The sequence below is a fragment of the Apium graveolens genome, chromosome 6 (genome assembly GCF_009905375.1).
Source record: "Apium graveolens cultivar Ventura chromosome 6, ASM990537v1, whole genome shotgun sequence".
NCBI classification, from domain to species: domain Eukaryota; kingdom Viridiplantae; phylum Streptophyta; class Magnoliopsida; order Apiales; family Apiaceae; genus Apium; species Apium graveolens.
Genome location: NC_133652.1, coordinates 226,274,302 through 226,286,373, shown reverse-complemented (window position 1 = coordinate 226,286,373; position 12,072 = coordinate 226,274,302).

Sequence of the window (12,072 nt, the reverse complement as noted above, 5' to 3'; positions counted from 1 at the left end):
TTTTAAGTTTTGTTTGGTTAATATGATCTTTACTGTGTACTCCTTATCCAGTATTGTGTTGAAGATTTGTGGCAATGTGTCCTCCTTGTTCCCCTGCACAAATTGATTAACAATAGTATAAGCTATATTTAATAAAGATTCTAATGAGTAAATTGTCTACCGTAGTATTAAAGTGTACCTCGTTGATCAATTCGTATACAGATTTCCCAATCATAGTTCTGACTTCCCGATCTTCCAACATAATCTGAATTGTTCCTGTCTCATCTTTTCCACTTATATAAATTTCAAACCTATATGATAACAGTATAATGGTTGTTAGTCTACATTATTAAATTATTTCTAATAAATAAAGTGTAGAAACATACTTCTTATCCACATATGGAATAGTTCGTGTACAGAGACTACATTGATCAACATCATGAATTCTGGAACTTTTAAACTAACATGAAGTACATATAGGATTACACCATGATTTAATCTGCTGTAAAGTAGTGATTTTGATTTGACAGATTACCTCAGCCTACAATATTTTGTACTTTTGTATTAGATAACCATTTTTTTCGCAACATATTTCCCTACTGAAATTTGAAGTTAGGAAGGAAGCTAATGACTATTTCATACCTCAATATAAGATTCACCCAAATTCTTCACATCTTCAACTTTGTAAATCTTTCGGGAGCGGTTCTTAGGTGTAGAGAGATTGAGATTTGAAAAGAGTGGTTTTGATATCCTAATAAAATGATACATGCAGCTGCATATAGTTTGGTTGTTGAGATCAAATTTAGAACTACCTTAATAATAAAACTCACATACATTTTTCTTAGCTTTGCAACACTGTGGTGGTTGTAGTTGATGTAGAAATTAGTTGCTCCAACATGTGAGATGATAGCTTCATCTATCAGGTCCAACATTAGTTTCTTTGTGTCATATAACTTATTAATTGACTGAAAATAAAGTATTTTTACAATATACCATTCCATTTTATTATTCCGGCACTCCCAATTATAAGAATAATTGGATGTTCATAATCTCCTTGAAGAGCATCCGCAAAGAATTCAACAAATTCATCCCAAAAAGTCACTTGAACATTTGTGCTATATTTGTCAATTTAATATGAGGAACATGAGATAAATACTACCAAGGATATTTGTATTGGTTTGAAGTATATGAATGAAGGTATTGAAGTAATGTACTAACCTCCCATCTGTTATTCTAAATTTTATTTGTGACTTTACTTGATTTTTTTTTGTTTTTCACTCTTCCAATAGGGTCGTAATCTTCCATTACTCCTATTACATCTGCAAATGTGGTCCTTATGCATTCATAAGTTTGATGAAAATTACCTAGAATAGTAAATAAATATAGGAAGTGAAGTAGAAATACCAGTTAGATATGTATTTTGATTTTCCATTGGTTTAAGTTCCGCAAGATCGTAGAAATCGAACCATGCACGTTCAATACTCACTGAATTTTCTTCCAAAGGCTTTATGACATTATCATTACCGAAAATAATTTGAATATTTTTCGGGATACATCTGAATTTGTTCTCCATCTTGTAGTCTTTCACAATGAAGTTTTGTATGAAGTATATTTTTCAACTTCAAGAACTTTTTCCAGATCATCAGCAAGACTGCCAGGGACAAAGGCATGAATCCTGCCACGTTGTACATAAGAACATAATTAGTACATAAAAAACAAAAGAAAGAGTATCTTAAAATGAAAATCCATAAAGAAATTTACAGACTTGGCTGTCTAGGAGTAATATGTTGAATGCTTTGAAAGGCTCTCCAGTTCTCGTGAATCCCCTCCATAAACTTTGTACCGTTGCTTGCACTTTCCAATCATACTTTCCCTTCCTCAGTTGTTTGAAATAATCAAACTTTTCCTGACCATGTAATTTTTGGTATAGTAAGGATGTTTACTTTGAGATATATCTCATATGAGAAAAGGAAGCCTTTATAGTTGGAGAATAAAATTATATGTTGGTACAGAGTTATTCAACAACTGTAGTAGGTATAATTTTAGTTGAGCATTGAATACAAAAATCACTTCTCAGCCTTTACTTTGAGAATCTTCTAAAAAAGGAAAACTTATTCTTTTACATTTTCAAAGTGTCATTATGTTAAAAACATATTCACTTCTCAGGTCTAAAGGGTAGAGCATTGATATTGAATAGTTATTATCCAAGAAAATAGTGAGTAGCATCAATGTTCACATGGATAACAAAAAAAAGCTTAGTCAGGCAATGTTCACATACACACAAATTAAACGGTACATAGAAATACTTCCGAAAATAATTAGTTCACTTTGACAATAGCTCATAATCTTCATACTGGTCCGCCAAAAGCTTAATTATATCTGTAGAACAGAGAAAAAAAATTGTTACAATTACAAATTGTATGTTTAATTACTCTATAAATTTCAAAGGGAATATGTGCGTGTTTGTTAATACCTTCTCAGTTTTCACAACTTTATACTTGCCAAGAGGAATATGTTCATCAAATTCATAAGGAACATTTTCATTGTTTGGCCTTGCTCTCATTTTTTTGGTAGACTTTCCGGTAGGAGGACTATTCTTTGAATGTGTTATTTCATCAATATCCTAAGTAAAACCAAAACAATGTAATTGAGACTGAATTTTTAGGACATAGAAAAACTAACATAATCCAAAGAGTAATGAAACAACTATTACCATTGTAATGGCAATAGTATTGATTTTGGTATTCTCTTCTACCCCTGGATTGTAATTTCCCAGCATTTCAACCGAATAATTAATTTCAGTAGCGGTGTAGATGTTGCAGCTCTTGTTTACATTTTTTTCCTCTATCTTCATAGTTATGAGATATTCCTTCTTTTCAAAAGCTAGCAGTGATGGTGGAAAGGGTATATCATCTGCTACCTAAGTTGAAAGTAGAACATTAAATTTTGTATAAAGACTAAATCTATTATTACAGAAATGTATGTGTTAAGTTTTCAAGCATACTTTGTTATCATCATACTCAATGTCAAACACATATTTTCCAGTTATGCATTTTACTTCATCATCAGGAAACATAATTGCTAGATTACCGATTCCATCATTGCAAACAGTAGCCAGCTTAAATCTATTAACGAATAAGATCAATACCGAGTATGAAGATATACAATAATTGTAAAGAAACTAAACATTTGCTGATGTCCACTTATAAAGTGAAAATGTGTCAAATACCTTTTATCAGGATATGGTATATTTCTGTTACATGACTCACATCTGCACCTTCCTTCAACTATGTTCACCTCTTTCTCACAGTTGCTATAAACATTGTCATACCATGCAGTCTTCTGATCAAATTTCTTTACAGTCATTTGGCATTTAACATTTTTCTAAAAGTCGTTAAGCAATTTAAAATCAATTCAAATTGGTAAAGGTAAAAATACGGTTCACAATAAATGGCCACTTATAAAGGTGTAATTGACCTCACCTGAACATAGTTTTGGGTCAATTTCTTGATCTCTGCAATAGTTTTCATTTCCAGAGTTTCATCAACTTGCAACTACATATCATTCATAACAGTTAAAGATGATGAAGAATCCAAGAGTCTATAATCAAGAAACAATTGGACTATTATTATAAAGATCAAACTTATAATCATTCCAACTCTTTAAAAATTGAAATGTGAACTATTTAATTGAAGGCTGGAGTTTTATATTTAATCTTATAGTCGCATTATTGTACCTGTTCTTAAGAATTTGTACATAGTAGTGGTCGCTGTTAAGATAGAATCTAGTTGCTGGATAATTGTTCAAACATGTTGATCCTGAACATGATAACACATTCCTAAGTCAAAGAACTGGTTAATGTTAATAGAGTCTATTTGTAACAATCTGATTAAAAATGCATACTCCACATGAAAGAATTAAAAGTATTGTAACCATTGAAGCTGTTAATTTGTTTTACCCTCATGGACATTTACTTTGGCACTTGCTATAATGATTACAATTGGGTCTGTATTCAATTCCAGCAAAGCTTTTTCTAACTCAAGCGCCAATTCATTGAAGAATGTGACATTGACATTGTGCCTGTCATGGTATATAAACATTTAGATGTAGTTACATAGTTGCAAAAAATTGTAACAAAATAAATGAAAAATATTTAAAACATCTCATTGTATTTTTTTACCTCCCATCAGTTAATTTAAATTTGATGGGTGATTTGCTTTTGTCCTCCTTGTTGTGGTATAGATTAACATTATTCTCTTCAATTATTCCAACAACATCTGTTTAAAGAAATTTTAAAACCAACAAAAGTCCAAAACTTTAAACTTTATTACAACTACCATAGTACAATAAAATTATCAATGAAAGAAGGTAATATATTTACCAATTAAGAAGCGAGTATCACTTAAGAAACGGTCCACATCATGTAAATCAAACAAATCAACAACAAATGGTGGAATTTTAGTGATATTCTCCTCTTCTGGTATGAGTTTCATATGGTTTGCAAAATAAATATGCTTCTGAAATCTCACAGCTCTACTTGTCTCATCTCCACCATAATTTCTGACATGAAAAATTTGAAATGCTGTATATGTTGCCTTCTTTCAGGTCTCCAGCAAACAAATCATAAATTTTCGCACTTATAAAAGCATGAATTCGACAGCTCTACAATATGAAAGAAAATATAGGGTAGGGGTGGATCTCAAAATTCTTAAATAAACATCCAACCGAACTGATACGTAATAAGTGTTGAGATATCTTACCTCATCATCAATAAAGATTACATTTAACCCACAAAATTCTTATGTCTGCCTGTTTATCCCTTTCCAAACTGTCATTGTTCTAACTCGTATTGACCATTCAGTTTTTTCAGTTTTGAGCTTATTGACCTTATCATACTTATTAACATCATGAATGTTAATGGAGCCTCATACTTATTATTGTTCTTAAGAAGTTATAAATATACAAATTTGAGGAGTTGTTTTTCTCACCTGTGTCTTACAGGAAATGAGATTTGTTAAGTCCAATAGTTTGGTAAAATGATGGACTTAGTTGAGATAGTCTATTTTATGTGGTTAGAAACAGTTTGCAGTACAACTTTCAGTATGAAGATATTATTTAGTCTTTCAATGTCTGTGTAAATGTGAATATCTACTTTGTTTTATCCAAATCTTGTAACAGAAGAATGGATCGTTTTTTAAATCTTTTATGCTTTATTTGGTCAAGGAAAATAATTTCCTTTCTCGTACAAGTAAAAGAAATTATGCATGAGTAGTCATTATCAAGCACAGATGCAATATACTCACTAACTGCACAACATATAAAAAATGTAGAAAAAATAATAGTGTTTCTTAGAAGGAGACAAAAATAGCTGATTTAGTTTTGGACATCTGCAATAAATAAAACGTAAGTGGTCCTTACATTACTATGACTTTTTCTATTTTCCAAATGCATTTCAGTTCGATAGGATGAGGCCAAACAGTTGGTCAATTGAAGCTTGCAAATTAAAATCATTTTGTTGGACTAAAGCAACTGAAAATTATGTGAATTACATTCGATAATTATAATAAAATGACAGAAGTCTATGCTCTGATTAGAATTATGTCCTTAATCGTTTAATTTATACCTTAATCATTAAATAATGGCATACCTTAATAGTTATCGTATATGTGTTTTTGTCAAAAAAAATTACTTATTTCTTCGATATATTATTAAAATATATAGTATTGGGAAAATATAACATGGAATGTTTAAGGTGTATGATTGTAAACGACTTAATAAATTAGTTGCTATACAATAGCAAACATTCTAAGCGGGTTATGATTTATGCAGGCTTAATATAATTCTAGTATATGATTTTTAATTATTTAAGCAGAAAACATTATATGAAGTCTTATACAGAGTATAATCTAAAGAAATTAGAGAAAAAAGTAAAGTTTACTGATAATGCTCAAGGGTGATGACATGAATGGCTACGATGTATCATAGTTTGATGACCTCAAGTTTAAATTATGAACAAATATTTTTAATAATATGCGTAGTTCATTTGAAAGAAAGTAATTTGGTTACTTGTATACCTAATAGGTCAATTTAAAATATTTCTTGAATATTTTCTTATATATGTGTATTTCATTTGAAAGAAAGTAATTTGATTACTTGAACAAATATTTCGTGTAGCAGTACCATTTAAAGTTGAGATTTTCTTGTATATGCGTAGTTCATGCCTATACCATTTTAGAAAAATATTTCCGGAATACGTAATCGGTTAATTTAATGGAGTTATGGATTAGGGGTTATAATAAAAAATAATTTGATGTTTGGTTAATAGATGTGAGAAAATCTTTGTTATAATGTAATGGTTAAGGTATGGTCGTTTTGATTTGTGAGTTGGGGTATATGGTTAATTTATTTTGGTATATGGATTATGGTTGAAGGGTTAAGATATATTTTTGGTAACTGATTTATGCAATTTTAATAATGGAACAATATATAAAGTGGTATCTAAGTACATAAAAAGATAAATAACACGGTAGAAAAAGAATAGTTAGTGTTTAGTGGTTATATTTTTGGGGTGTTCATTGATCCTCCGTATTTAGTTAATTATTATAATTATGACAAATTAGACCATGTGTTATCTTACAAAATGATGAAAGAATAGTTTGTTATACTATAATGGTTATGTTATATAAGTGAAGATTTATATTTTTGGGGTTTTTATTGATCTTCCGTATTAATGTTATATTCTAAGTATTATAATAGATGTTGTTCATTGTTATCATAAAAGTTTATATGAAATATAATAGAAAAAAATAGAAAAAAAGTTAAAGTTCACTGATAAAACTCAAGGGTTATTATGTTTGCATTATGGTTTAAGGGTTAATATGTCGCCTATGGTTTATTGTTTGGTATTTTAAGATACGAATTTATGTTCATATAACTTCTACACAAAAATAGAAATAATTACAGAGGTTATTGGTTTGGTCGTAGAATATATTACAGTGTTATATGAAAAAAAGATTAAATAAATTAACATTTTGAACAATAATAGTTATTTTATAATGGTGATGACACCAAAAATTTAATACGTAACAGGTTACTGGTGTGTTCTAATTGAAATAAACTACTTTGACACCAACAAATCCAATGGGTAATTTAACATACTTCTCATTGATCTGTGCAAAAAAAGGTTAGAAGACACTACATATATATAAAAATTAATTCATGGGAAAGACTAAATGATCCGGACTTCCTTCAATGATTATTATGAATAAAATACAGCAGAGTTAAATAACTTGTAGCAACTAAAATTAAACCTTTAAACTTATCTTATATCAAAAACTATAAAATGGTCTTTAGTAGAAAATTTCTTATTTTGTATTGGAATAACAGACACATTACAATTGTAATTTATAATTGAGTTATAATTTACAATTGAGAAAGCAGGGTTAGTAAGTACATGAATTTTATACAAATTGGAATGTATTAATAATGGTACTCTGGGTGCAAAAACATTTCATACTGCATATGTCTACATTGTAATATCACTCCACTGTATCCAGTAGTACATTCATGAATAAATGCCTCAAAAGCCAAGCTTGTATTCCATGCTCACCATCTAGGTTTTTGGCAAGTTATAGAAGACCTCTTGGTAGACAATATTCTGGGTGATATTTTTTGCACAACCATCCTCACCATCTATATAAAGTGGTATCTAAGTACATAAAAAGATAAATAACACGGTAGAAAAAGAATAGTTAGTGTTTAGTGGTTATATTTTTGGGGTTTTTATTGATCCTCCGTATTTAGTTAATTATTATAATTATGACAAATTAGACCATGTGTTATCTTACAAAATGATGAAAGAATAGTTTGTTATTCTATAATGGCTATGTTATATAAGTGAAGATTTATATTTTTGGGGTTTTCATTGATCTTCCATATTAATGTTATATTCTAAGTATTATAATAGATGTTGTTCATTGTTATCATAAAAGTTTATACGAAATATAATCTCAAAAAAATAGAAAAAAGGTAAAGTTCATTGATAAAACTCAAGGGTTATTATGTTTGCATTATGGTTTAAGGGTTAATATGTCGCCTATGGTTTATTGTTTGGTATTTTAAGATACGAATTTATGTTCATATAACTTCTACACAAAATAGAAATAATTGCAGAGGTTATTGGTTTGGTCGTAGAATATATTACAGTGTTATATGAAAAAAAGATTAAATAAATTAACATTTTGAACAATAATAGTTATTTTATAATGGTGATGACATGAATGGTTACGATGTATCATAGTTTTATGACCTCAATTTGGAATTATGAACAAATATTTCAAATAATATGCGTAGTTCATTTGAAATAAAGTTATGTCCTATACGTATACCTTTATAATATGGGAGTTATGATTTAGGAGTTATGATATGTCTTTAGTGTATGGTTGGGTATATAAATTACTAAACGATATACAAAGTCTTAACATATACCATTTTAAATAAATATTTCTTGTATACCTAATCGGTCAATTTAATGGAGTTATGGATTAGGGGTTATAATAAAAATAATTTGATGTTTGGATAATAGATGTGAGAAAATATTTGCCGAAAAAAATTGTTATAATGTAATGGTTAAGGTATGGTCGTTTCGCTTTGGGAGTTTGTTAGAGCGAAAACACACGCTAATATTCACGCAAGTATACGCGTTCGCAAGTAATATAGAATACTTTCTAGTTCGTTCCCACAGAGACTCGGACTAATTTATTGTCTAATTAAACTGACTCACCAATGTATGATTACTTCTCAATGTTAAGACACTAACACTTAGAATTGTTGACTAAATATTAACTACAATTAACTACTTAATTAATCACTTAATTAACACTTCAAATTATCAATAATAAAACACTCATGAGATCACAACTTCATTACTACTTCCTTCAATAGTCATTGTTATTACCTTTAGCATGTGACAGTGATGATATTAATCGAATAACACAAAACTGATAAAAGCCAACTTTCATTGTACTAATACCATTCTACCAACATCCACAATCAAGATAGAAGTTGAATAGTCATCAATTATGTTGAGTTCCTATATGTCTACAGAAATTGACAACACAACGATTTAAGCACAAGTTATTCCTTTTGATTACATAGGGCAAATAAAACTGTTAGAGTTACCCACTAATCATGCACAACGTACATGAACCTATGCTAGCATGACAAGTTCTAAATCTCAAGATCCACCGTCGTTTCACAAGAGATTAACACCCTATCTTATATGTTCGTGACGCACATAAGACGAATACGTATAACCAAAACTAGATATCATATAATCATCACACACTAAAGTATTAAACAATTAACTAAAGAATTCCATAATAAATCCGTTGCAACCCCATGATCACGATTAGCCCATAATAGCACTTATCGTCATCATGGGTTCATATGAAATCATGATAAACAAACACAAGAAAATATAACTAAACTAATTATATTAAATCAGAGTACGTCACAAGAGTAAATAGGTTCAAGGTAAGAAAACTAGCATCCAACGTTACAACGAAACAAGAATCACAAGAAAATATGCTTCATCTTCGTTGCTGTGCACTAAACGGTCTTCTTCCTTATCTCCTTCGCTCCTTGCGTAATACCACGATCCTCTCTCTTGAGAACATCTCCAAATCTACTTATATAATAGTCCCATAAAACTCAGATTACATAGAAGTGGAAGCCAAACAGAAATAGAAGTCCTAAAATAAATTATTTTTTTCCCCGACCATGCGCGGCCGCTCAGCATAGCTGAGCGGGCGCTCAGCTTTCTGCGCGGCCGCTCAGCTATGCTGAGCGGGCGCTCAGGACCCTTCTGGAAAATTCCTGAGTTCGCTTCGTTCCTTCGCCGTAATCTGCCCATTTCTTCCCTCTCTCAATGATGAACACATGCCAAGGCTTATTCTTGATGATTACTCCCCTGAAATGCAACTAATACCCTGAAATACATAAACACTAGAAAAATGCATCAAATACATAAAATACTTGATTTCAAGACACCAATTTAAGCCATTTTAAGACGTTCTAAGTGGTATAAAATGTCACTTATTACACCCCCAAACTTAAATCAATGCTTGTCCTCAAGCGTCACAGACTCAAAAACAAATAAAAAACATGCATGAATGCAATCTATATGAAAATGCAGCGATCCCCCTTACTACGAATAAACCAACCAAATTGCAACATCTCAACAAATGCAGTTAGACAACTAAAGATCAATAAACTCATGCCAACAGACATACAGCCAGAAACGTGGTGTGTGCAAATGCTTAACAGATATGCTTCGGAACTAGACCAATTATTATGACTCGACTATCCTCAAGGAAATCACATGATCATACAAAGAATAAAAATTATAGGCACAAAGTGATATACAACACTACAAGAATTCTGGAGCTTATTACGGAATCATGCTTTTTATTTACAACACAAATGCTTATTTGACCGTGCAATGAGTGAGGTCCACAAAAGACTTATATAATGGTATCCATGTAACGAGCGTTAGGTTAGCGGATCCCAGACTCTAAAAGCCTTAGGTCACTAGGCACAAAGTCCCCTAAGAACTTAATAACTCGAATACCAAAGAGCCCACTCTTGATCAATTATGCATAAACACCACAAATTTATTTATTTATTTTTTTTTTATAAAATTTCTGAGCAAGTGCGTTTTGCTCCATCTTGCTCAACCCTAGACTACTCGCACAACATGCGAGCCGACTACTAGCCATTTGACGCCTAGCCACAACTAGCAACAAATTCCATTTTTTTACTCCAATTTTTTTTCTTTTTTTTTTCATGCCTTTATCACTAAGAGCCTATTATCGAATTCTAAGCATAATAATTAAATTGACCTCGAAAACAATCAAATCATAACAACAATCTAGCCCTTACGCATTCTCTAAGACTTAGTGGAATTACAAGTGCTTCTAGCATGCATATCAACCTACACGACTTAATATCACTTTAATGCTATCACTACACTCGCATCAATATCACAATTCAATCGATAAATCATCGCAAAAGGGATCATGGTAAATGCATGAGCTACATGACATGATAAACAATTAAAGCTATATAAAAAAAAACTATATGGCATAAATTATGCAACTATATGAACTAAACTATCATGAATATGCAGCTATATGACACACACACAGTATTCCTTAACTACCACCCCCAAACTTAAAATCTTCACTGTCCTCAGTGAAGGTAGTAGAAAGGAACACAGGGTATACCTACTCGAAGTCATCATTATCATCACCCTCAGTGGGTGGAGTAGGCGGCGGGTATGCAGAGTCCTCACCAAAAACTGGCCACTGGATATCAGCTCCAAGGCCCCGAAAAGCAGTCCCTAACGCAAGGGTGAGCTCCTGAGCAAACCTGCTCTGCGTCTCGTACATGGCATCCATCCGCCGTGAAAGCCTCCTATACTGGGTATCAGCCATCCCAGCACCCTCCTGGGCTCTCGAAGAACCAGCCCCATCACGCCCAGGCCTAGCCATAGTAGCACCTCATGCTGGACGCCCTCCTGGAAGACGATAACCCAGCCCATGCTCCTCAGGCTCACCACCGGTCCACTCCTGCATCCCATTTGAGAGTTCCAGAATCAATCGGAGCTGCCGGCAACTGCAACTGCTCATGAGCCGGCCAGTTCACTCCTACTGCTCGGCACAGCTTCATAACCGTGGATGCATAAGGGATGTTCATATGCTTAGCTCCCCTCAAAAACTTCAGAATTCCTTGGTAGATAAACTCACCAAGGTCCACATAGTACTCCTCATGAAGAATTCCCCACAACAACTGTGCTCTCTCAACTGTGACCTCGTGTGCATGCGAAGAAGGCAAAATATTAGCACAAATAAATGCATTCCATGCACGGGCATACCTGTTCATAGCGATCGCCGGGAAGTGACGATACTCATTAGTGCCGGTCTTGAAGGTCCACACTATGCCCGGCCTACATAGAGTCGCACAAATCAAATCCAAGTCAAAATCCTCAGCAGTCTTCTCATTCTAGTTCTCCTCCTCGGGCTTCCTCTCTCG